Below are 25,977 nucleotides of genomic sequence, written 5' to 3'. Positions count from 1 at the left end.
CTAGGGTTATTTTTTTGTTTTATTTATTAATTAAATTTGTGCGCCATTGAGCGCCTCCCTGCATTAAAACACGTCATAAAAATATGGACAAAACAAACCCACTCATTTTACAATCATTTTAACATTTCAAAACTTGACTTCCTCCTCTTTCTGCGGTTCCTTAAGTTTATTTTTAATATCTTCTAATTATCCAAATTAACTTGCTCATTTATTCATCTTTTTTAAATATATACTTATAAAACTGCAGGTTATTACAATAATCCCGCCAACGTTCTTATCTGTTTACAATTCCATCTGTAAATATTCAACAAACAATTTCCATTCTTTTTAAAAAAGTTTCTTATCTTGATTTCTTATTCTTCCGGGAAGTTTCACCATTTCTGCATATTCCATCAGTTTTTGTATCCATTCTTCCTTTGCTGGGACTTTCCATTTTTGAGCAAGTAACATTTTTGTTGCTGTAGCTGCATACATGAATAAGCTACAGTATACAGTTTCGGTAGTTCTGACCCTATAATTCCCAAAAGGTCATAAAACATTAATCAGCCAAAGTTTATTTTTAATTTTATTTATTTATTTATTACATTATTACAGTTATTGTTGTTGTTGTTATTATTATTTACATTTGCTGAAAGGCTTGGTCCCGAGAACCATTTTCAAAGCCTCTACTCAATCTGTATCACAATCTCTGATTAATGACAAAGGTGCCCCTGAGCATGTGCAGAACAATCAGCCTTCTCTCTCTCTGTCTGCCTCAGTACACTTCAGATTGTGGGTCTGGATTTCCTGGTTGAAAGTGGTAAAAAGAAGCATGCAGAACATCAAAACCGGATCCTCTTCAATATGCTTATTAAAAAAAAGAGAGAGAATTCCACCCCTCCTCCATATCGAACCACAGCTAAAATCTACCCCCAAGGGAATGACCCTTACAAATAATTAATACACTGCCATTTGCTGCTGCCATAGTGAAAAACATGGATCAGACCATGGGGCCTAATAGATCCTGATTGTTTTCAATATGGGATCGTTCCCCAAAACAGTGTCAAAACACACATTGCATCTGTCTTTACAGACTGAACTTTACACATCATGGAGTCTGGTCAAAAGTAAAATCCAGTAGAATTAAAATAGATTCATCTGAATTTGCATGATCCCCCCCCCCAAAAAAAGATACCATTCCTCCAACCACTATCAAAGTTTCCATTTTGTAAACTGATGTGCATAGAAGACTAATTTTGTTTACTTCTAATGGATCTATTCATGAAAGTCTAGTTGTATGCTTAGCTTACCATAAGGTTGAAGTAGGATAATAATTTTTCTAAATATAACAAATTACTTCAGCTTTTAAATTACAACGTTATGAAAGAGAACATTTGTGGCTATGGTGGAGCCAGTGCTTTCTGGCACTGCCATGATGCAAAAAGAAGGAACCAAGACATGGATCCTTATTAATTTTACACATATGCTCCCCATAATCTGTGCCAAAGCACATGCCGCATCCATACCCACAGAACTTTATAAACCACAAATCTTGCTCTTCACGGCACTGCCATGGCACAAAACATGGATCCACTGTGGATCTTTTTTTACACAGCATCCCACCAAAACAAACCAAATTACAAGCGTATGTCCATGGCCACAAAATGCATAGTAAAATAATGGATTTGGTGCTTCGTCGCCCTAAAGCATGAATCCATGACTGATATATATATATATATATATATATGGTACAATATGACAACACAGGTGATCTGTGCTTTGATAGTGGTTTTGATGGCATCCCATGTGAATATCCAGAGCATCCATTTCTTGGGTTTTTTTCCCCTCTAGTGACACTTTGAAACCCCAGATCTGTGATTCTAAATTGTAGTACAAAAGTACAGATGTGGTCAAAGTTGTCTTGTATCAATAGCTTTGCATCATAGGTGCTGTGAAACACTGGATCCATGATTTTAATACAGTAGTATGATCTGTGAATATAGACACAATCGGTTGACACTGATATGTATAGCATCATTGCAAAAATCCACAGGATCCACGCTCCAGATGTATGGTTTTGCCTCATGATAGTGCCAACAAGCACTATCATCAATTATTTCACAGTCTGTGGATATCAATATGATCTCTGTAAGTTATTTGTGGTTTTTGAGACACTCCATATAAAAATCCAGATGACGAGTCGTGTGTATGGACTATGACAGCGTCATCAAGTGCCAGAAATGTGATTTTTATGGTACGTTCTGTGTGCATTGACCTTAGCTTTGGATAGCATCCTACATAAAAATCATGAGAAAAAAATCATGAGGGTCCAGCCAGCTATTGCATCAGAAAACATTGAAAGTGCACCTTTTACAGTTCAGTCCATCAAAACAAATGTGCTTGTAACTTGATGCCTGTTTGGAATTTATCTCTTGTAAAACTCATATGAGTTCCAGAGGATCCCTTTTTTATTTACTACACCCAATCCATGTCCTCTGTAAAATAGTGCAGGCCTCTGTGGAGCCTTTCCGGTCCAGAAATTTAGATCCAATACCTGAACCTGTGTGTGTGTGTGTGTGTGTGTGTGTGTGTAAGGCATCAAAATTCCATTGTCCAGTCTAAAATGTATCAATCATTTAAACAATAAAATTACAATGCTTTACAGCACAAAAATAAAAGTTTTGAATCACAGATCCTGATGGGTCTTCATGATTTTTATAGGCAGATGCTTCATATCCATAATCTAATTACATTTCTTATCTGTATGAACAGACTGCACCATAAAAATAACTGATCCAGTGCTCCATAGTGCTGGTGCGGCACAGAACAGATTTGAAGCAGACACTTTTGCATGGGTTAGTGTGCATGTGATGTAAATGATCGGGTAATTATGTCAAGTATTTGTGTCGTTAAATTGTCACAAACTTTGCTGAACGTTGTATCCTTTTGGTTAGAAAACTGGTGCTTTTGAAATACGGTGTTTTAAATGCAAAAATAAATTATCAAGTTGATAAATAATTTTATTTAGTAAACACATTAACTGGCTCCACTATACTCTTGCTTTTGCTTAAATGGGGATGAAAAGGCCACTTTTCTGTGTGGTTCTGAGTTCAGTAACATTGCTTCACTTTGACAGTGTATGTTCAATATTTAATTGGTTTTAGAAGAACGGTACTGAAGAGAGCTTTCTGGGTTAATTAAAGCTATTGAGAGTATGTAAGTTAAGTCAAACTTAAATATTCATTAGTTAGAGTAATTTTATAGCAAGTCTTTCTAAAAGGTAAATATTTAATTGCACTGCATTTTTCAGAATGAGGGTCCTTTCTCCCCCCGCAACCAGCTAATATTGAAAATCTAGGAAATAAGATTATCTCAGCATGGTTTAGGTATAGGTAATTGTTGCAAACCACTTTGACATTTTTAAAAATGAAATTGTAGTATATGAGGATTTTATTTATTTAAAAGCACTTAATAGTTCAAAAATCTTTATTATAAATAAAATAATAAATATGTATGCAATACATTAACTATTGTCTCTTCCAATTACAGAAGTAAGTAAATGCCTAATATAAAACTCCTGAACCAAATACAATGGTCCTTAGCCAACAGTTGCTCTACACATGTTGGGGCTCTTTATTTTGTTGAAATAGGATCCATGTGTACAGATCAAATACTAACGTACAGACATAAGACATCTAAGATGACCTTTCTTTGTACTACAAGGTCAACTCTCTGTATGTGTATCATTCTTAGCAACATGTTAATGCACACAACTGCATTTCGATCGGTGCCATAGGCTGCCATTAAATGATGTGTGTGATAAGTGTAGAGACAACTCTGCCTGCAGTCATAGCTTTTTAATGTAAATGTTACCGAGAGAACAAAGAGCCTTACTCTTCCTGTCTTCTGGCATGAACTTTTGTTGACTATAGAGTCCACTTTGCCAGATAAGGAAGTCCACCAACGCTTTCCCCATAATAAATTTCTTAAAGGAGCCACAAGACAACAACACTTTGTTCTTTTTGCTGCAACACACACCTTGGCTACCAGTCTGGAAATAACTGAGATAATGTATGACGGATTCTTAGCACTTTACTTAAAGTACAATATGTATTTATTCATTTGATGGTTTTGTAGGTGGATTTGAAAATGGCTCGTCATATTAGAAACTGCTGGGTTTTAAGGATATGTGACTTTCCAGGCTAGGTAGAAATTTGATTTAGAATAATCTCAAAGTAGTTTCATGTTGCGATATTGTTGATTGATGCAGCAGTGGTTATTCTTGTAGGTTCTTGGTTGACGTACATTATGTAAGCTATGAAATGTGATTTTGTATGTTTTTTATTATATTTTTCTTTGCAAGCATCTATTTCTGGGTTGTTGCCTTTGGTTATGATGGCTCATAGCAATCTGCCTGCATACAGAGAATAAATGTGCTACACTGAATATATCACATTGTACAAATATTTAAACATAGTAACTGGCAATGAAAGCATTTTTTCAAAGCCCATTTTAAACCTCTCTGGATTTTATTTCTGTACTAATTTAATTCTGAATACAATATTTGAATACATTTATCTAAATCCTTGTCATTGTAGACTATTTCTAGGATATTTTTCAGTCCCAGTTATATGTTTGAGCATTGCTACATGGCTTTTAATGGAGCTGTCATATACTATAATTGGCAAATGTTTACCTTTTTAAAATCATCTGCAGCTCAGTAAATGAAAACACACGTCTATTATCAAGACAATGTAAGAAGCTTTTAAAGAAGTTGAATGTACAATAACTAACAATTAAAGTTATTTGAGCTGACACAAGGCTTTGAATCTGTGGGATTGGGGTGCTTCCAAATGGAGGTTTATTTTTGGAGTGTCTATGCAACATCATGACCATAAAAATGCCAGCCTGTACTTTCCTCCCCGCTTAAATATATATTTTTTCTTACCATGGAAAATCCAGCAAGTAAAAGTAGCTTATTATATCTCTGCAGTCACCACTGATGTGGATTAATGAAATATATATACAGTGGTACCTCGGGTTACATACGCTTCAGGTTACATACGCTTTAGGTTACAGACTTTGCTAATCCAGAAATAGTACCTCGGGTTAAGAACTTTGCTTCAGGATGAGAACAGAAATCGTGCTGCAGCGATGCGGCAGCAGCAGGAGGCCCCATTAGGTAAAGTGGTGCTTCAGGTTAAGAACAGTTTCAGGTTAAGAATGGACCTCCGGAAGGAATTAAGTACTTAACCCGAGGTACCACTGTGTATATATATATATATATATATATATATATATATATATATATAAAGGTAAAGGGACCCCTGACCATTAGGTCCAGTCGCGGACGACTCTGGGGTTGCAGCGCTCATCTCGCTTTATTGGCCGAGGGAGCCGGCGTACAGCTTCCGGGTTATGTGGCCAGCATGACTAAGCCGCTTCGGGCTAACCAGAGCAGCGCACAGAAACGCCGTTTACCTTCCCGCCAAAGCGGTACCTATTTATCTGCTTGCACTGTGACGTGCTTTTGAACTGCTAGATTGGCAGGTGCAGGGACCGAGCAACAGGAGTTCACCCCGTCATGGGGATTCGAACCGCCGACCTTCTGATCAGCAAGTCCTAGGCTCTGTGGTTTAACCCACAGTGCCACCCGCATCCCTATCTATCTATCTATCTATCTATCTATCTAAGGTAAAGGGACCCCTGACCATTGGGTCCAGTCGTGACTGACTCTGGGGTTGCGGCGCTCATCTCGCTTTATTGGCTGAGGGAGCTGGCGTACAGCTTCTGGGTCATGTGGCCAGCATGACTAAGCCACTTCTGGCGAACCAGAGAACCGCCGACCTTCTGATTGGTAAGTCCTAGGCTCTGTGGTTTAACCCACAGCGCCACCTGCATCCCTATCTATCTATCTATCTATCTATCTATCTATCTATCATCTATCTATATCTATACACACACACACACACACACACATGTATGGTGAGTGCTTTCTCACATGTGTGATGAAGTTTTAGTGATATTATCTGCCACAACCTACTTCTGTTTCTTCCTTCTCTGAGCACAACTTGTTTTGTTTCTGCCAGCCCACAAAGCCAAATGAAATGCCTATTTTCACGGATTGCTGCATGCTGAAGGGGCACCTGAACAACCTCCTCAGAGGAGCCATGGCCAAACTTGGCCCTCCAGCTGTTTTGGGACTACAATTCCCATCATCCCTGACCACTGGTCCTGTTAGCTAGGGATGATGGGAGTTTTAGTCCCAAAACAGCTGGAGGGCCAAGTTGGGCCATGCCTGTATCTCAGGATTTCAACATGGTAAATGTGGGAGATTACCTCAGAGACTGTAACCACAGTCCATACACCAGAATTAATAATAATACAGAGGTCTTGCACAAGACTTATCATAATTTTGGTATTTTGTTGCTGCTGAAGGTTTTGGAGAGGGTAGAATACATGGTTGTTCCATTAACAGTTATGAGGACCTATGTGGCATTCATAGTTTTCTGGATCATTGCCACTGGATCTGGCCCAACAGATCAAATAGCAGATCAGTACAGCCAAATAACATTCTTGTGCAAGACCTCAGTACAGTATTTAATAAAACAAAACAAAATTAAATTAAAATGTATATTGTTCCTATTCTACCCGAAATGCACAAGCCTCCATTTTGCCTGTGGAAAAACAGCATAACTAAGGGCCGGTAACATTTGCTTGTGCACTTCTGGTGGAAATCTGTCCACACACATGTGTAAAGAAATACCACGTGTCCAGAAAAGGGTAATGAAGGATGAAGCAAGAGTGAGTGAGGAGAGGGACAAAAAACATAGTCCAGATTTATTCCATCAAGCTCCAAACTGTTGTGGATGGCAAATGACTGCATAGCAATGAATATCCATGTCTGAAAGAATGAAATGTGTGGAACCTAAGATGCCTATCACACACACTGAAAAACAAGGTACAAACAATGCATTCTTAATATAAAGTCCCACCTGGAATCAATCTTAGAACAGTGATTCAGCCTATATATGAGCATCCTATATCATAGCAATGTTGTAAACAAAATCTGCCCTTTTCACTTATGGGGTATCCAAGAGCCCATAAAGAGTCCTTATATAGGTTCCAAATTGGTAGGAGAAAGTAACAGAGGCCAACCAGAGAATATTCAGAAGCAAAGCAGCTAGTAAGCCTGATCTTTATTGATCTGTTGCAACAGGGTCCTCACTCACCACACGAAGGAGGGAGGAACCCAGAGCAATGGCGCGCAAGGCCTTATATGTTGTTGTTGTTTAGTTGTTTAGTCGTGTCCAACTCTTTGTGACCCCATGGACCAGAGCACGACAGGCACTCCTGTCTTCCACTGCCTCCCGCAGTTTGGTCAAACTCATGCTGGTAGTTTCGAGAATACTGTCCAACCATCTCGTCCTCTGTCGTCCCCTTCTCCTTGTGCCCTCCATATTTCCCAACATCAGGGTCTTTTCCAGGGAGTCTTCTCTTCTCATGAGGTGGCCAAAGTACTGGAACCTCAGCTTCACGATCTGTCCTTCCAATGAGCACTCAGGGCTGATTTCCTTAAGAGTGGATAGGTTTGATCTTCTTGCAGTCCATGGGGCTCTCAAGAGTCTCCTCCAGCACCATAATTCAAAAGCGTCGATTCTTCGGCGAGCAGCCTTCTTTATGGTCCAGCTCTCACTTCCATACATCACTACTGGGAAAACCATAGCTTTTACTATATGTCGGCAAGGTGATGTCTCTGCTTTTTAAGATGCTGTCCAGGTTTGTCATTGCTTTTTCCCCAAGAAGCAGGCGTCTTTTAATTTCGTGACTGCTGTCACCATCTGCAGTGATCATGGAGCCCAAGAAAGTAAAATCTCTTACTGCCTCCATTTCTTCCCCTTCTATTTGCCAGGAGGTGATGGGACCAGTGGCCGTGATCTTTGTTTTTTTGATGTTGAGCTTCAGACCATATTTTGTGCTCTCCTCTTTCACCCTCATTAAAAGGTTCTTTAATTCCTCCTCACTTTCTGCCATCAAGGTTGTGTCATCTGCATATCTGAGGTTGTTGATATTTCTTCCGGCAATCTTAATTCCGGCTTGGGATTCATCCAGCCCAGCCTTTCGCATGATGAATTCTTCATATAAGTTAAATAGGCAGGGAGACAATATACAGCCTTGTCGTACTCCTTTCCCAATTTTGAACCAATCAGTTGTTCCATATCCAGTTCTAACTGTAGCTTCTTGTCCCACATAGAGATTTCTCTTTTTTAAAAAAAAGATATTTATTGAAATTTTCAAAATGTTACAAAAAATAAAAAATAAAATAGAAATCGAAGAAAGTACAAACAATAAAAATAGTTGACAAAGTAGGAAAGGAAAATAAAAGAAAAGAACAAAAAACAAACCCTTCCCACCATATGAGAGAAAATTCAAAATAAGAAAAAATAACAGAAAAAAAGGAAAATACAAAAATCACAAACCTTTAAAAACATTTAAAAACAAATTCATTATTTTCAAGTCCTTAACTGTCCTTGCCTTCTTTCTTAGACCTCCTCCTCCTCCCTTTCTTTGTATCCTAGTTATTAATTATCCCAGCAAATCCTTTCCATGTTTCATAAAATTCTATCCTTGCATTACCCTAAACTATTTTGATCTTATCTTTCTATAATAAAATAAACCTTAAAACTTAAAGCTTAAATCTTATCCTTACCAACTTCTCATAACCATAATATTCTTTCATAATTCTTTAAACATCTTTGCTAAAGCCAAGTAATTTCATTCCAACATTTTTCTATCATTCATCACTTTTATAAAGCAGTTCTAATGGTAGAAAAAAGGGGTACAAACAGATCCACTCTTCATCCAGCGTCCCTTCCTCCTGGTTCCGGGTTTTGTCAGTCCTTATTCCCATCAATCTAGCCCATTAACCTGGCAACCTTATATCCGAGGCCCTCAAGTCTCTTCCCTGTCCCTTCCGCGGCTCTTCTTCATATTTGTAACTGTATTTTCCCTTGTCTCCTGCTCGTGGTAACTCCAGCTTGACGATGTTTTTAGCCCTTCTCGACAAATCAGCCCCTTTTCCATGTTCAACACTAAATACCATGTAGTATTTAAAAGTATGTTTCAAAGACCCTCCAAAATTGAGAGCCCCCACAGTCCCAAACATCTCACGGCCCGTTGCCATATTTGAAAAGTCCAAACGTCCCAGCATAGGGGGGTCAATCCAGCCCCCCATTTCCAAACCAAGCCAGACTTTTCCTTTCCAAATCTGGCTTTTTCCAAGTTCATTTGTCAAATCCGAAAAGTCATATTCCTGTTGGGCCTGTTCTGTCAAAACACACTCCTGATTTAATGTCAAAAACTCCTGTTCTGTCAAGACACTCTCCTGATTTAATTCCTGAGTGGGCTCCACATATTTTCCCACTGTCTGTTCAAAATTTCCCACTGCCTGTTCCAAATTTCTAGTCGAAGTCGCCATCCAATTCACCTTCTCGTGTAATTGTTCTAGTAGGGCATTTGTTTTATAGAGAGCACACAACAAGGCTTCTGAATACATTGTCCTTCAAGGTCAGATGCCTGTTCCCACGGTTGTAATCTGTAACCGCTGCCGGCTCCCTGGAGTTAGTTACAGTTTCACAGTTGCAATTTCACAGACTCCCCCTAGGGGGAAGACTTCTATTTGTTCTTGCAACAAAGTTTCCTTTTTTAAGATACTTTGTCCGTATATATTCCTTTAAAATGCGAAAGGGAACAGTGGAATCACTAGATTTCTCTTCTTTTAGCTATCTGTCAACGACACTTGTCTTTGGTCAATGAACTTCAAATGTCAGTCCTGACACCCCGCTCCAGGATCAGGACGGAGGAAAGTTACTTCACTTTAAAGTCACTTTAAACAGTCCAAAAAGATCCCCCCCTTCTCCTGCTGTCGAAGGGGGGTTCCACAATTTTAAATGGTGAAATCCAATCTTTTAAAAACGATTTTCTGAGCTCTAGTTTCAATTGTCTTTGCTTTATTCTGTTTACAAAAGAACGGAAGGTTGACTTCCTGTTTAGACCTTCCCGCTCCGTACCAAATTAGAGTAAATTTTTAAAGTCCAATTCTTTCCTGCTCGCAAGTCCTTATTTGATGTCCAATTGTTCAAAGTCTAAGTACTCACGGGTGCTTATTTTAAAGTCCAAATTGTCCCAGGAAAAAGGCAGCGCTCTCCGGCAACGGCTATGCGGCTTCGCTCCACGGAAATAGCAGTTGACTCACAGCACCGTGCCACTTCCCCCTCTTCACTTCGGAGCCCGTTAGTGGGTTCCTTAGCGGGTTGGGGGGCGCTAATGGTGCCTGCCGAGTCCCATGGTCACAGGCTTCATCCGCCTGTGATTTTTAAGAGGGTCCCCGCTTCGCCGTAGTGGAGAAGACCCGTTTTCCGCGGAGCTAGTCCCCCAGTTCAGAGGGAGTCCGCCATTGCCGGTGGCGCCACCCCGGAAGTCTCCCACATAGAGATTTCTCAGGAGACAGATGAGGTGATCCGGCACTCCCATTTCTTTAAGAACTTGCCATAGTTTGCTGTGGTCGACACAGTCAAAGGATTTTGCATAGTCAATGAAGCAGAAGTAGATGTCTTTCTGGAACTCTCTAGCTTTCTCCATAATGCAGCGCATGTTTGCAGTTTGGTCTCTGGTTCCTCTGCCCCTTCGAAATCCAGCTTGCACTTCTGGGAGTTCTCGGTCCGCATACTGTTTAAGCCTGCCTTGCAGAATTTTAAGCATAACCTTGCTAGCGTGTGAAATGAGTGCAATTGTGTGGTAGTTGGAGCATTCTTTGGCACTGCCCTTCTTTGGAATTGGGATGTAGACTGATCTTCTCCAATCCTCTGGCCACTGCTGAGTTTTCCAAATTTGCTGGCATATTGAGTGTAGCACTTTAACAGCATCATCTTTTAAAATTTTAAATATTTCAGCTGGTATATCATCACTTCCACTGGCCTGTTAGCAGTTGTTAGCAGTGCTTTCTAAGGCCCATTTGACTTCACTCTCCAGGATGTCTGGCTCAAGGTCAGCAACCATACTACTTGGGGTGTATGAGACATCCATATCTTTCTGGTATAATTCCTCTGTGTATTCTTGCCACCTCTTCTTGATGTCTTCTGCTTCTGTTAGGTCCTTACCACTTTTGTCCTTTATTATGGTAATCTTCGTACGAAATGTTCCTTTCATATCTCCAATTTTCTTGAACAGATCTCTGGTTTTTCCCATTCTATTGTTTTCCTCTATTTCTTTGCATTGCTCGTTTAAGAAGGCCTTCTTGTCTCTCCTTGCTATTCTTTGGAAATCTGCGTTCAATTTCCTGTATCTTTCACTATTTCCCTTGCATTTTGCTTGCCTTCTCTCCCCTGCTATTTGTAAGGCCTCGTTGGACAGCCACTTTGCTTTTTTGCATTTCCTTTTCATTGGGATGGTTTTCGTTGCTGCCTCCTGTATAATATTACGAGCCTCCATCCATAGTTCTTTGGGTACTCTGTCTACCAAATCTAAATCCTTAAACCTGTTCCTCACTTCCACTGTGTATGGCCTTATATAGACATTTTAAATTCTCTGCCCTGGAGCTCAACACCACCCCTCCATACATCATACATACATCACAGAAGGGGTATAACCTAAGACCACCCCCCCAGATACATCATACCTACATCACAGAAAAGGCGGTCTAAAACAGAAATTTGAATGTTGTTTTTCCTATTTGCCAAGTTATCTGATCGTCTTTCCTGATAGTCTGTCACCCATTAAAATGCTGATTACTCAATTCCTGAGACAATGGGAAGGCTCCCTGACCCCCTCCCCTCCATGCAGGGAAAACATTTGGTCAGTTTGGGAATCAAAATGGTTTCAGGTTGGTCTTCCTGTGCTGATCTATGTATGTGCTTGGTTGGTACACTTATGAACATTACCATATATCTAAGACCTCAGAATTCCTATCACAGTAAGAATCAGTCTAATGACCACCCATCCCACCCCGTCCCGAGTGCAGGAAATCTGAAGTAGGGCACAGTATTTAAGCTCTTGGGATGTTGAAGGTGTCCACCTCCACCTCTGTTTAAGCTGAATATTTGTAAGTAAGCTGAAAGCACCTTAAGTGACCTCTCAGTCCAAAGAAAACCAAAGTGCTGTGTGCCCCTAGATTGTCTTAGTGCTCGTGGTTTTGGGGAAAGTGTAATAATGCAATGAGAGACTGACTTTTCTTTTGCGTTTACATTTTGTTTTTCTTTTAATGTTCTCAGATTATTAATGATCAGAATGAATTTATCTCTTTGGTGCATTTATGGTTGCAATGCTCTCTTCATTTGCTGCGTTTTATGGGATATCAATTATTTTTTAACTTACTGCTATCACGGGGGAAAGTGCGAGTGGGGAAAAATAACTTTCTCCTATATGACTGATTCCTGGATGCCAGCACAGATGGCGTATTGCAACTGTAAGGATGCAAGTTGGAGTGGTAGAGTTGTTAAGGGATATATTTCTTTTTTTTTTAATGAGGATTTATAACCATATACGTCCCATTGGTGCTAATGGGAGCTGAATGCATATTTTTCTATTTATGGAGCTGGCAGTAGTCTGCTGGAAATGAAGATGAGCAGCTGCACTGAATCAGATAAAATGAACATTTAATTTTTAGAGTAAAGGTCTTTTGCCTTTTGCATTAGAAAGTGTGTATCTGCTAGGAGTATGAAGTGGCTTATGAACCAGATTTGGGATATCTCATTCTGGACCCTGTCCATGCTGAGCTGGAATTTCTACAAGACCATCCAAACAGGGGTGCCAACTTGAATAAAATGGGGGGGGGCAAGTAAGCCCTGCGCCACATAATCACATGGCATGGCACCCCCCCATTTGAATGGCAATGCCCATCAACGTTGCAGGGGCCCACCCCCTCAATATTTTATTGGGGCCCTTGGTTCCTAGGAGTCGGCTCCAAGGCCTCCAAGTGAAGCTTGGGATTCCCTGAAAGTCTTTTGGTACTCTGCCAACTCGGATGGAATAAAAACACTGCAGACATTTGGGTGTATGTGTGCAAAAAGCAAAAACCAAGCTGTTAACTTGGCTGGAATAAAAACCTGAAGGGAGGGCGTTCCCCAGGGCGGGCGCCACTACCGAGAAGGCCCTCTGTCTGGTTCCCTGCAGCCTCACTTCTCGCAATGAGGGAACCACCAGAAGGCCCTCGGAGCTGGATCTCAGTGTCCGGGCTGAACGATGGGGGTGGAGACGCTCCTTCAGGTATACAGGACCAAGGCCTAATCATGTGATAAACCTAATCATGGATCTCCTGTGTTACATTTAGTCTGGCCCTCAGTTGTACTAGGCCAATGCCAGGAAGTGTAAGCAAATGGGGGAGGGGGGAGGCTTTGAGGCAGTTCCAGGAATCTGAAGCTATGGGAAAGGGAATGTAAAACTTGGTGGATAATATTTATGTGTCTTGGAACATATAAAAGTTACCGCAGTGTGGAAAGAGTTCAGATTATATATAATTTTTCATTTTATAGCAGCATTATTACCGGAGACAGGTTTATATTTGGTAGCAGCTGTTCTCCAAAATGTCACATTGACTGAATGCTGGAGCCAATGCAGAGTTTTGAAACCTAAAGGGAATAATCTTCTTTATGTGTCCAGATAGGAATTACACAATGTAGTAAGAAGTGATTTATTTATTGTCCAATCAATAAAAATGTGAGATGTGAAGGGGAATTCTATAAGCCACACTATATTCGTAGTGAACAAATGGTTCTATGCTCACCCCAACCCCGAGGAGAAAAGCAGTTTTGTTTCAACGAGTCAGTGATTAGGGAATATCTTTGTACCTATAGAGATTTGAATTTACTAGGTTTCCCTTATGACCATTCCTTCAACTAGCGTTGGGCCAAAATCTGTCTGCAGTTTATCAAAAGTTGTCTTCCTCTGAGACAGAGGCTTTCATTTTTATGCTTCCATTTTTATACCTTGTTCCAAGGACAAATGAGAATTTCTTTAGAAAATTCTAAATGAGGGTTTTGAGCTTACCTTACCATTGTGAAGTAGCCAGGAGTGGTGAATTCATTTTACTTTCCAGTAAACACTTCTTCAGCACTTCAGCCTATCTGGTTGCCCCTGTATCTTGGAGGAAAACAGAGGGAGACTGTGGGAGAACCAAATCAGATAGCCTGGAAATGTGTGGCAAGGGGTTCATGATTATTTGAGCCACGCAAACATATGGGCCAATCAGGGTAGTCACTAATGTTGCTAATATAGTGATAGAGAGCTCAGCAAAAGTTTGTGATGGGAAGAGTAGAGAGTCCCCAAGGGGCCCAAAAACGTGTTCTTGTTATTAGAGGATTCCATGGGATCACGTTTGGAGAATAAGAAGGAATTTGGTGGAAGCAGAACACAGCCTTATTCCTGCGAGGCTGAGCAATTCTGCTAACCAGGCACTTAAAGTTGTTCCATGTCAACGGATGGGGATGACAACACATATTGAGATGATGGAACAATTGCAAGCGCATAGCCCACCTTTGTCAGAATATGGCACAGAGACAAACAATGAACAAGGAACAGAAATATGTTTCTGGAGAAATTGCCACCCTGGGCTCCTTTGGGAGGAAGGGCAGAATTAATAACGTTCAATACATACATACATACATACATACATACATACATACGAAAATCAAAAAGACATCCACATCTCACTGTCTTTTCAAAACATGCTAGTATGGATTGAACATAGGATTGCCTGCCAATAAAAGAAACCTTCCTTAACAGATTGGTGGGGAAATAAAAGTAAGCGCTGAAGGCATCAGAGAAAAACAGACTAAGGAATTCCATCATCTGCTGCAGCAGCAATAAACAGCTCAGACCTAAAGCTGGCAGCTAGCTCAGACATGAGCGTTTTACTGCCTTAGAGCACAGAGAAGAAAGGTTTGGATGTTTCTCCCTCTGTGTGTTTGTGTGTGTGATCATTTGTGCATTGCCTTTCTGAAAGCAGGAACTTCATAACTAAAGGTTGCATTTATAGATAAAAACTTACGATACACTTGGTTTTATGTTGGTTGGAAGATGTTCTCTGAGGATCAGAAGAGAGCATTCCTGGACCAGTTTTGATTGCTATGCATCATTAGCTGCTGAGGATGAGCCAGGCTGGGATCTTCCTGGTATATTCCCTCCTTGGGAAGTACAGTGGTACCTCAGGTTAAGAACTTAATTCGTTCTGGAGGTCTGATCTTAACCTGAAACTGTTCTTAATCTGAAGCACCACTTTAGCTAATGGGGCCTCCTGCTGCTGCCGTGCCACCGGAACACAATTTCTGTTCTCATCCTGAAGCAAAGTTCTTAACCCGAGGTAATATTTCTGGGTTAGCGGAGTCTGTAACCTGAAGCGTATGTAACCCAAGGTAAAAGGTAAAGGTAAAGGACCATTAGGTCCAGTCGTGACTGACTCTGGGGTTGAGGCGCTCATCTTGCTTTATTGGCTGAGGGAGCCAGCGTACAGCTTCCAGGCCATGTGGCCAGCATGACTAAGCCGCTTCTGGCGAACCAGAGCAGCGCACGGAAACGCCGTTTACTTTCCCGCCGGAGCGGTACCTATTTATCTACTTGCACTTTGACGTGCTTTCGAACTGCTAGGTTGGCAGGAGCAGGGACCGAGCAATGGGAGCTCACCCCGTTGCGGGGATTTGAACCGCCGACCTTCTGATCAGCAAGTCCTTGGGTCTGTGGTTTAACCCACAGCGCCACCCAACCCGAGGTACCACTGTACTATAAATTATTGGGGAAGGAGGTGAGCCTATTAAGCTGGTCCCTATGCAACCAAAACAGCACCATTGACACACAAGAGTATTCGCAGACTTAGGGGGAAACCCCGGGTTGCGCAACTACAAAAAAAAAAAAAAAAAGTCTTCAGGGTGGGAAGTCTAGTTTTGGGGAAAGGAGACGTCATATTCAGCAGCCATGAGATTTTGACTGCCTGGTGCCAGGTGGAATGAAAAATGGAGTGGTTGTACCTGAACAGAGTGTGCTTCACATTGTGACATTTTGTCGTCAGGTCCACTCATACCCCTGAATACCAAATATTTGGCTTCATGCCCTCTCTTTGTATGCTTTTTGGGGGCATCTGGTTGTCCATTGTTTGAAACAGGATGCTGGACCACAGGCACTTCTGGTCTGACTCTTATCAAGCAAACGTCTACATTTTAATTAGTCCAAAAAGGGTTTTAGCCTTGCAATCACCAGGGAAGTATCAAAAGCAGTTGTAAACAGGCATGAAGGTCACCTTAAAAATAAAATGTGTGCATGGGGCTTTAATTGCACTGGACCAGGGGTCAGCAACCTTTTTCAGCTGTGGGCCGGTCCACCGTTCCTCAGACCATGTGGTGGGCTGGACTATATTTTGATGGGGGGAAAAAGAATGAATTCCTATGCTCCACAAATAACCCAGAGATGCATTTTAAATAAAAGGACACATTTTACTCATGTAAAAACACACTGATTCCTGGACCGTCTGCAGGCCGGATTGAGAAGGCGGTTGGGCCGCATCCGGCCCATGGGCCTTAGGTTGCTTACCCCTGCACTAGACTAACAGAAGCCCCTTAAGTGAACCTAAGTAGCTTTTTGGATTCTGACTGCAATAATTCACTATGGTTCTTATCCAGGACAAAACATATTTCATACATAAAAAGCAATTCACAGATCCCTCCAGTATTCATGACCCAGATTTCTTTCTTTTTTATTAGGTTCCCTGCTGTTTGTTTGGATGAATGGAAGCATAAAATAGTGAATTATAGTCTATTTGTTTCTTAAGAAAGATGAGACTGTGTTGAAGGTTTCTTGTTCACTTTCAGTTCAGAATTGAAAGGTTCATTAGAAAGAAGAAGGGAGGGTTTTATTTGGTTCCATAAACATTTCAATATCATCGGAGCTAATCTAAACGAAGAAAACGGGGAGGATTGAAGAAACTATGCAGTGGAAATTCAACAGCAGCCCATAGAGAAAACTTTGCAGAAGAAAACATGAATCACCTGTTTATAGCAGCAATGACGGAAGACCAAAACAATTGTATCAATATTCCACAGCAACTTCAGGCTCATGCTGAAAGCAAGTTATGAAAGGGGAAATCAGAAGGGAAATCAAACTTGGAAATAACGTGAAACTTACACCAAGGAATCAGTTGCCTTAAGCAACCATTTCAAAGTATCCCCATAGGATATGGTAAAATTTCAATCAAGCTGCAGAGTAATGCTATTGCTGTCAGGTAACTGATGTTTCTTAGTTCCTTGGGTAATAATTTAAAGACAGTTTCCCTGTATGTTTTACAGGAACAAATGGGGGAGGGGAGTAACAAAGCCCCTTACTGCTCATTTTGTGTTCTCAACCTACTGATACATTTTGGTTTATTTGATTTATCATCCCAGGGTGGTTTACAATGCAGTTAAAACAATACCACAATAATGAAATATAGAATGACATAATTAATGTATGTAAACAAATAGCACAGATTGATTTTAATTATGTCATTGTGTATTGTTGCTGTATCTTTGTTACATCGCTAGCCCGCTTGAGATGGTAGACAATTTTGTCTACCTGGGTTCCACCATTGCGTGTTCAGACCTTTAAACCTCCCCAGTGGAGCCAGTGTGGTGTAGTGGTTAAGAGCAGTGGACTCGTAATCTGGGGAACTGGGTTCACGTCTCCGCTCCTCCACATGCAGCTGCTGGGTGACCTTGGGCTGGTCACACTTCTCTGAAGTCTCTCAGCCCCACTCACCTCACAGAGTGTTTGTTGTGGGGGAGGAAGGGAAAGGAGAATGTTAGCCACTTTGAGACTCCTTCGAGTAGCGATAAAGCGGGATATCAAATCCAAACTCTTCTCATCTTCCCCCTTAAATAAATTCAGACAAGACTCAAATTTTGGTTTGGTTTTTGGCAGAATTTAGGCCACAACTTTATTGATTACAGCAAGTGAATGGTTGCATAGGTTCTGGTTCGACTAGCTCCCTGCACCGTTGCAGGTAGCGCTGACCCAGGGCACCAGCATAGGTCAGCCTAGGGTGAACACCTGAATAAGTGGAAAGCCGGGAACAGACTATCTCCACCACCCAAATGTCCCCTAGACTCAGGCATGGGCACAACCCCCTCACAGTCCCTGGATTCCTTTAACGGAATACCCTTCACATAGGGATGGCGAGATCATTCTCCCATTCCTACCACCTGAACCAGAGCCTATCCGCAACCTTACAAGTTGTGACAATTTGCTACGCGGCAGGCGAAACCCAAATGGCATCAGCCAAGTGGGGGAAATTCCTGCTGTGCCCCTGTCCCAACGACAGACGACACGGCAAGGTCAAGCGCACAAGCCCTAAATATAGGGGAGAGGTGGGCGGGTGTTCCAATGCACGCACCGAAAGAGGAAGCTCTGGGTCATGTACATCGGTATATATAGGTCCCTTGATCCGTTTAGCTTGCGTCCTATTGGCCTGATTAAGCCTAGCATCAAGGGACCTACCAACTGGGTGTTGTGGCTAATCAATCAACCCACCCACAACACAGGGTTTGGTTGCCAGGTCTCAACGCAACATGTGCCCTCTTTAAGGGAGGACCTGATTAACCAGCAACCTGTTCCATCGCCACTGATGCACTGCATCAGAAAGATTTTGGGCATCACAAGGAAGGACAGAGTCTCAAACAAATATTTGCTCTCTAAAGCTCACAATCCCAGCATGTTCGTACTGCCGTCTCAGCGACGTCTACACTGCAAGAAGGCAGGATCCCCAAGGAAGTGTTTTACAGGGAGTTGGCTTCAGGCATCAGGCCTGTTGGCAGACCAACTCTGTGTTACAAAGATGTCTCAAACGTGACATGAAGGCTGGCAACATCAGCCCTGTCCTGTAGGAATCCCTTGCAAGAAACTGCAGTGTCTGGAGACAGGTTGTGTATACATAGCAGTGACCAGAGGAGGCATGACCGCTGGGAGGAGCACAGAGAGAAGAAACACCATGGTGCATTTGCAACAGCAAAACTGGACACATTCATCTGCCTCAGCTGCAACAAAACATGTCTCTCCTGTACAATTCTCCACAGCAGATATTTTATGACAATCAACTTTTCTATTTAGCGGGGAATATTGTCATTTAGGATGGGACGCGGGTGGCACTGTGGGTAAAACCTCAGTGCCTAGGACTTGCTGATCGTAAGGTTGTCGGTTCGAATCCCCGCGATGGGGTGAGCTCCCGTCGTTCGGTCACAGCTCCTGTCAACCTAGCAGTTCGAAAGCACCCCTAAGTGCAAGTAGATAAATAGGGACCGCTTTATAGCAGGAAGGTAAAGGCGTTTCCGTGTGCGGCGCTGGTGCTGGCTCGCCAGATGCAGCTTCGTCACGCTGGCCATGTGACCCAGAAGTGTCTTCGGACAGCGCCGGCTCCCGGCCTCTTGAGCGAGATGAACGCGCAACCCTAGAGTCGGACACGACTGGCCCTGACGGGCAGGGGTACCTTTACCTTTACCCTATTGTCATTTAAGGGACATGGGTGGCGCTGTGGGACGCGGGTGGCGCTGTGGGTTAAACCACAGAGCCTAGCACTTGCCGATCAGAAGGTCGGCGGTTCAAATCCCTGCAACGGGGTGAGCTCCTGTTGCTCAGTCCCTGCCCCTGCCAACCTAGCAGTTCGAAAGCACGTCAAAATGCAAGTAGATAAATAGGTACCACTCCGGCGGGAAGGTAAACGACGTTTCCGTGTGCTGCTCTGGTTCGCCAGAAGTGGCTTAGTCATGCTGGCCACATGACCCGGAAGCTGTACGCCGGCTCCCTCGGCCAATAAAACGAGATGAGCGCCGCAACCCCAGAGTCGGTCACGACTGGACCTAATGGTCAGGGGTCCCTTTACCTTTACCTTTATTGTCATTTTAAAAAATCATTTATGTTAAAGCAGCATTCAGGAATGAGTGCATGGTGGGTGGGTGTAGGCATGAACAGGTCTTTCTCCTAAGCCCTGCTTAAAAAAAATTCAGCATGGTTTGTAGATCATTTAGAATGCATCAAGGACTTTTAGCTGGGAGTTGAAGATAACCACATGAGCTGTTCTGTCATCTTTCCTGCTAAGCCTCTACTGTTTGGAGTGTCAAGCTTTCAGATCACAATGAAACTAAATTGCCAGCAAGCCTTGATTCTGTCTGAAAGGCTGAGGTGGGGAGGAAAAAATAGCAGCAAAGCACCTGGGTCTTTTGAAGACCAATTCTTCAAAATGTGTAAAGCATTCACATATCACAGGAGATGAGAACGGGATTGCCAGACAGGCAGATGAAAAGGGGGGAATTCATTTCCTGCTTCATCACAACTGCGTTGCATTTAATAACGGGTCTGCTATCTGAATTGAAGATCTCTTGGCTTTTTGTGTGCTAGCAGTAGTGGAAATTCTTCTATTTTTTCCCAAATAAAAAGTAACACTTTTGTAACTAATAGAGATTCCACCGAGTATGTGTGTGGGTGACAAATAAAGCATGTTTACAGTTACGTCATGATTTAAATGTGGAAGAACATGTATTTATTTACTTTCACTGAGATCCTCTGCACATTTAACCTGTCAATAAGCTTCCTTGTACACATTTACTTCTGAGTAAACATGCACAGGATTGTGCTATTGCTTACTTAGGCTGCTGTTCTAACCTGGCAATAATCCCTACTGAACCAACTGTGTCTTCTTTGTGATTCAGGCAGTACAGTGGTACCTCTGGTTACACACTTAATTTGTTCTGGAGGTCCGTTCTTAACCTGAAGCACCACTTTAGCTAATGGGGCCTCCCGCTGCCGCCGCGCCGCCACCACACGATTTCTGTTCTCATCCTGAAGCAAAGTTCTTAACCTGAGGTACTATTTCTGGGTTAGCGGAGTCTGTAACCTGAAGCGTATGTAACCTGAAACATATGTAACCCGAGGTACCACTGTACCTAGTTGATGCCACCTAATGAACATATAGGTAAAGGAAAAACATTATAAAACCTTGTGGATGCAAGATAATTCCCTGAACTCTATTCTGTGTTGGCTTACTGGATATTGTTTAGGGATAGGCTTGGTTTCAGGACCCTTTCAAGATCTCTTGTTTGAATGCTGAACAAGCTATCAGTCGGCAGAGATATTTTATGTTAAATGTTTTGGTAGTCTCAGTCCATCAAGTATCAATTCATGCAAGCTGATTCCCATGTCACAGGAATGTCTGCCAATTCAGGAAAATGCAAGAAAGGAAGTTGAAAGAAAACTGCAGGATCTAGTTATTTTATGAGACATTGTATGCAGTAAGTGATGAATAAAAGTAAATCATAAAATCCCCACACAGATAATCAACATACGTACTGTATTACATTTTGCCCAGGTACAAAATAATAATTTTGGTCCCTAGTTGGGACCATCAGTGGAAAACCTGGTGATTAAATGTGCACTTTCTTCAGCGTTTGCTCCTGAGATTATTTCTTCCACATCAGACTTGGGGGGAGGGGGGATAGCATGAGAGAGTATGGAAGAATTAAGTGCTGTTTCTGCCTCCGAAGGTAATGAATTATCCAAATTCGATCAACAGCTCAGTAATCAACTGAGTTGTGCATACTACCTCTGGTTCTGAAATGGGAATTAAATTATAGTGCCCTTAATTCAAGAGCTCTTGTGAGAAGGAATATGCAAAGAAAAGATTAACACTCCCTTTATCTGAAGCCTTGATGTTAGAGTGGAAACTGGAGTCTCAGAAGTAAGAACATAATGTTATAGATTGGGGGGGGGGTCCCCTACAAACCCTAGAAATTAATAAATGGTAGGATTTTGATTAGGGACACGGGTGGCGCTGTGGGTTAACTACAGAGCCTAGGACTTGCCAATCAGAAGGTCGGCGGTTCGAATCCCCGCAACGGGGTGAGCTCCCGTTGCTCGGTCCCTGCTCCTGCCAACCTAGCAGTTCAAAAGCACGTCAAAAGTGCAAGTAGATAAATAGGTACCGCTCCAGCAGGAAGGTAAACGTTTCTGTGCGCTGCTCTGGTTCGCCAGAAGCGGCTTAGTCATGCTGGTCACATGACCCGTAAGCTGTACGCCGGCTCCCTCGGCCAATAAAGCGAGATGAGCGCCGCAACCCCAGAGTCGGCCACGACTGGACCTAATGGTCAGGGGTCCCTTTGCCTTTACCTTTTTATGATTTTGATTAATTGGGATATGGATGAAAGTACAAGCTGCAGAACTGTGTCAGACGAGGAATCCCTGGGCTGGCTTATGCAAACCAGATGTTGCCAAAGTGATGGGGGGTGTTTGAAGTGAGTCAAAAAGAGATATATTTTTTAGAAAGGTGTTCTGGGAAGAAGAAACAGGGGAGGGGGAGCTGGGATCCATCTTGAGCAGGCTGGCTGAAGGCTGACTGGGAAAGATGCCTTGGACTCCAGGGCTGCATTGCTGTGGGGGAGAAGCCCCTCTTGAAATGACCATGCTGTAAGATCGGGACTCCCTCCATGCAGACTGAAGGCATGAATAGGTGCATAAACCATATTTCTTAAAGCTACGTCTCCACCGTGTCTTGGTTCTCCAAAGCAACACAGACCCAGGGTGAACGTCTGAAACCTTCTGTTATCTTTTGTAACAAGAAGAAGAGGCTGTTGAATCAGGTCAATGGCCCACCTAGTCCAGGTTCCTGTTTTCATAGTGGGCATCAAGATGTGTATGGCAAGCCTGAAAGCAGGACCTGAGCAAAGCAGCAATTTCCCCACTTGTGATTCGCAGCAACTGGCATTCAGAGGCATACCGCCTCTGACAGTGGAGGTACAGTGATTTATTATTATTATTATTATTATTATTATTATTATTATTTGTACCTGCTGGTTCATGTATACACTCTTGTTCTTTATGCCAGCTTTCAGTGCATTGACATAATAATAATAATAATAATAATAATAATAATAATAATAATATATTTATACCCCGCTCATCTGGCTGGGTTTCCCAGCCACTCTAGGCAGCTCCCAATATAATATTAAAAACACGATAAAGCATCAACCATTAAAAACTTCCCTGAACAGGGCTGCCTTCAGATGTCTTCTAAAAGTCAAATAGTTGCTTATTTCCTTGACATCTCATGGGAGGATGTTCCACAGGGCGGGCGCCACTACCGAGAAGGCCCTCTGCCTGGTTCCCTGCAACCTCACTTCTCGCAGTGAGGTAGCCATCAGAAGGCCCTCGGAGCTGGACTTCAGTGTCTGGGCTGAACGATGGGGGTGGAGACACTCCTTCAGGTATACTGGACCAAGGCCGTTCAGGGCTTTAAAGGTCAACAGCAACACTTTGAATTATGCTCGGAAATGTACTGGGAGCCAATGTAGGTCTTTCAGGACCGGTGTTATGTGGTCTCGGCGGCCACTCCCAGTCACCAGTCTAGCTGCCGCATTCTGGATTAGTTGTAGTTTCCGGGACACCTTCAAAGGTAGCCCCATGTCGAGTGCTTCTGACCACTGGACTGCACTGTCCTTGACTTCTGATGGTTGACTCATGCCTCATATGTATTTAGTGACCCTAGATTCCATTTAGCGAAATTAGGTACAACTTGTGACCCACTAAGCAGAACACAGCCTGCCCGCCATATGGTACTGCGGCCTACCAGCTGCTTGTTACGCCAACTTCCTGTTTTTGTAGTCCTAGGTAGGCATCAAAAACAGAAGGTCTTGGTAACCAGCAAATATGACATCTAAGCTGCATTCAACTACAAGTTTAGAAGGCCATCTTTGGTACCTGACAGTCCCATAACCTATTGTCAGGGAACTGCCATCAGCTCAGAGGCAAAAGGTGGAAGGGCAGTTGGGTTACAGGGAGCCTCCAAAGATCGTGCGAAGCAGCACTTCCTCCGCGGAGGAGGGAAGCCATGCCTCCAGTCGGGAAGGGGTGCAGGGCTCGGAGGATGCAAGGGGGAGCCACAGCACCGAGCATGAACAAAGTGCTGGCAATGTAAGGAACAGATAGGAACATACTACCATATGTGGTGGTCCTGTCTAGAGATACAAAGATTTTGGAACATGATTTATGAAGAGATAAAGAGATTGATAAAAACTACATTTAGCAAGAAACCGGAATAATTTTTACTAGGAATGGTTTCAGATAACATTCCCAAAAAGAAAACTAGGCTATTTAAAAGATAGGAACATACTACCATATGTGGTGGTCCTGTCTAGAGATACAAAGATTTTGGAACATGATTTATGAAGAGATAAAGAGATTGATAAAAACTACATTTAGCAAGAAACCGGAATAATTTTTACTAGGAATGGTTTCAGATAACATTCCCAAAAAGAAAACTAGGCTATTTATGTATGCAACGTCAGCAGCAAGGGTTATAGTGGCAAAACACTGGAAAGATAAAAATACACCCACTAAAGAGGAATGGGTAGTCAAAAAAACAAAACAAAAAACAAAAAACAAAACAAAACAAAGCGCAGTCGGTTCACTCGCAGAGAGGGGAGGCGTAGGATGGGGGTCAAAAGACTACTCTGCTGGGGAAAGTTTAAGGACCGCCCACTCCCAGATTCTGCTAGCGACTGAGAAGACATGGAATTCTCCGTCAAAACCCGAACCTGGTTAAGAACATTCAACTATTGGCTTCGCCTAAATTTAAACCCATCCGTACTACTACCTCTAGTAGCACGAGATGCTCATAGAAGTCGGTGGTCCAAACTAGTGCATCAAAAACTACTTACATGTGGCCTCCAAGCACAGCATCTCCTGAAAATGGGTCTCCCCAAGGCAAAAACCATTATCGACCAGCGCATGAAGGATATTGAGCAGCAGAATAATCTGGCTTATATTAAGAAATTTAGTGCTTGGTACGCTTATCTGCCCCCCTCCCACTTTGATTTTCGGGCACCTTATTTGTCTACCTTAACCATTCCAAAACTCAGACGGGCCTTTACACTGGCCAGACTAAATATGTTACCCTCAGCTGTTCTTGAAGGTAGATATCAAAAAAATTCATTTGAGAACCGGCTCTGCCCCTGTGGAGCTGGCTACGTAGAGACTGTGTCACACGTTCTCCTGTCTTGTTCCCTATATAAAGATCTCAGGGACGAGACCATCACGCCGCTCCTATCTGCCATCCCGGGCTGCTCTTGTGAAGCCAAATTGTTCTCACTCCTAGCCGACCAGAACAGCTTGACAACAGAGAAGGTTGCTAAATTTTTTGAGAGAGCAATGAGACTGAGAGCTGCCATCTGAATGACGTCAGTGTCGTCACCCGGATTCCTCGCCTAGGATCTTATCATTATCATCCTTATGTTTTATTATTAGTATTTTATTATCTCTGCTAAGTTTTAAGTACTGAGAAGACATGGAATTGAGTTGATCTGCATTGTGAATGTTTTGGACAGATAATAAAGCCTTGAAAAGACCAACGGGGATTTTGGCCGTTTGCTCTTGAGCAATCACGCCGGCACTCATGACACCTATGCTAGACTGTTCCATGAAATAGCTACCAAAACAAACAAAAATCAGTTTTAAAAAACTGAATAAAAATGGGGTCAAGCATATGACCTTTGGAAATGGCAGGTTAGCACTGACCTTCCTTCTGGGCTTAACTTACTGCACTGTCAAATGGGATCAAACCAAGAACGCCTTCCAGGATGCTCAATAACCCTCTCTGTACTAATGGAAAGCATACCGCCACATCTCTCCGCACAGTATTGATATTACAGCAAGAGGAAAACCCTTTAATAAATCCTTTGTAATGTGGCTTCACTGAAGAATCCTTATCTTTTTTTATAGATTACCATGAGCCAGAAAGTCTGAGCAATAGCTTAAAATGGCAAAAAACCAATTACAAAGTCAGCAAATGGAGAAAGCAGTTTTTAACCTGTCTAGGCTTGGGCAACTCACCGTTCATTCGCTATATTACCGATAGCCTTGTCTTGTCAATTTTTCCAGGAGTTGCAAGCTTCTCAATAATTCCTCTCTACAACCGAGTAACTTGTGGCATTTCAATCTTAG

The 25,977-nt window shown here is 42.4% G+C and overlaps 1 long non-coding RNA gene across 1 annotated transcript; it reads right to left on the bottom strand.

Moving 5' to 3' along the window:
* Positions 1–71: 71 nt before the first annotated feature.
* On the bottom strand, positions 72–25,977 carry LOC308484963. The gene is made up of 3 exons (XR_013990241.1): positions 25,867–25,977; positions 14,023–17,079; positions 72–786 (listed from the first exon to the last, which is right to left on the bottom strand). It is a non-coding gene; the product is annotated as an uncharacterized lncRNA (long non-coding RNA).

This window comes from Podarcis pityusensis (genome assembly GCF_964106645.2).
Source record: "Podarcis pityusensis genome assembly, chromosome: 9".
Taxonomy (NCBI): Eukaryota; Metazoa; Chordata; class Lepidosauria; order Squamata; family Lacertidae; genus Podarcis; species Podarcis pityusensis.
Note: the sequence above shows the minus strand (reverse complement) of the source record. Positions and strands in the feature narration are given on the sequence as shown.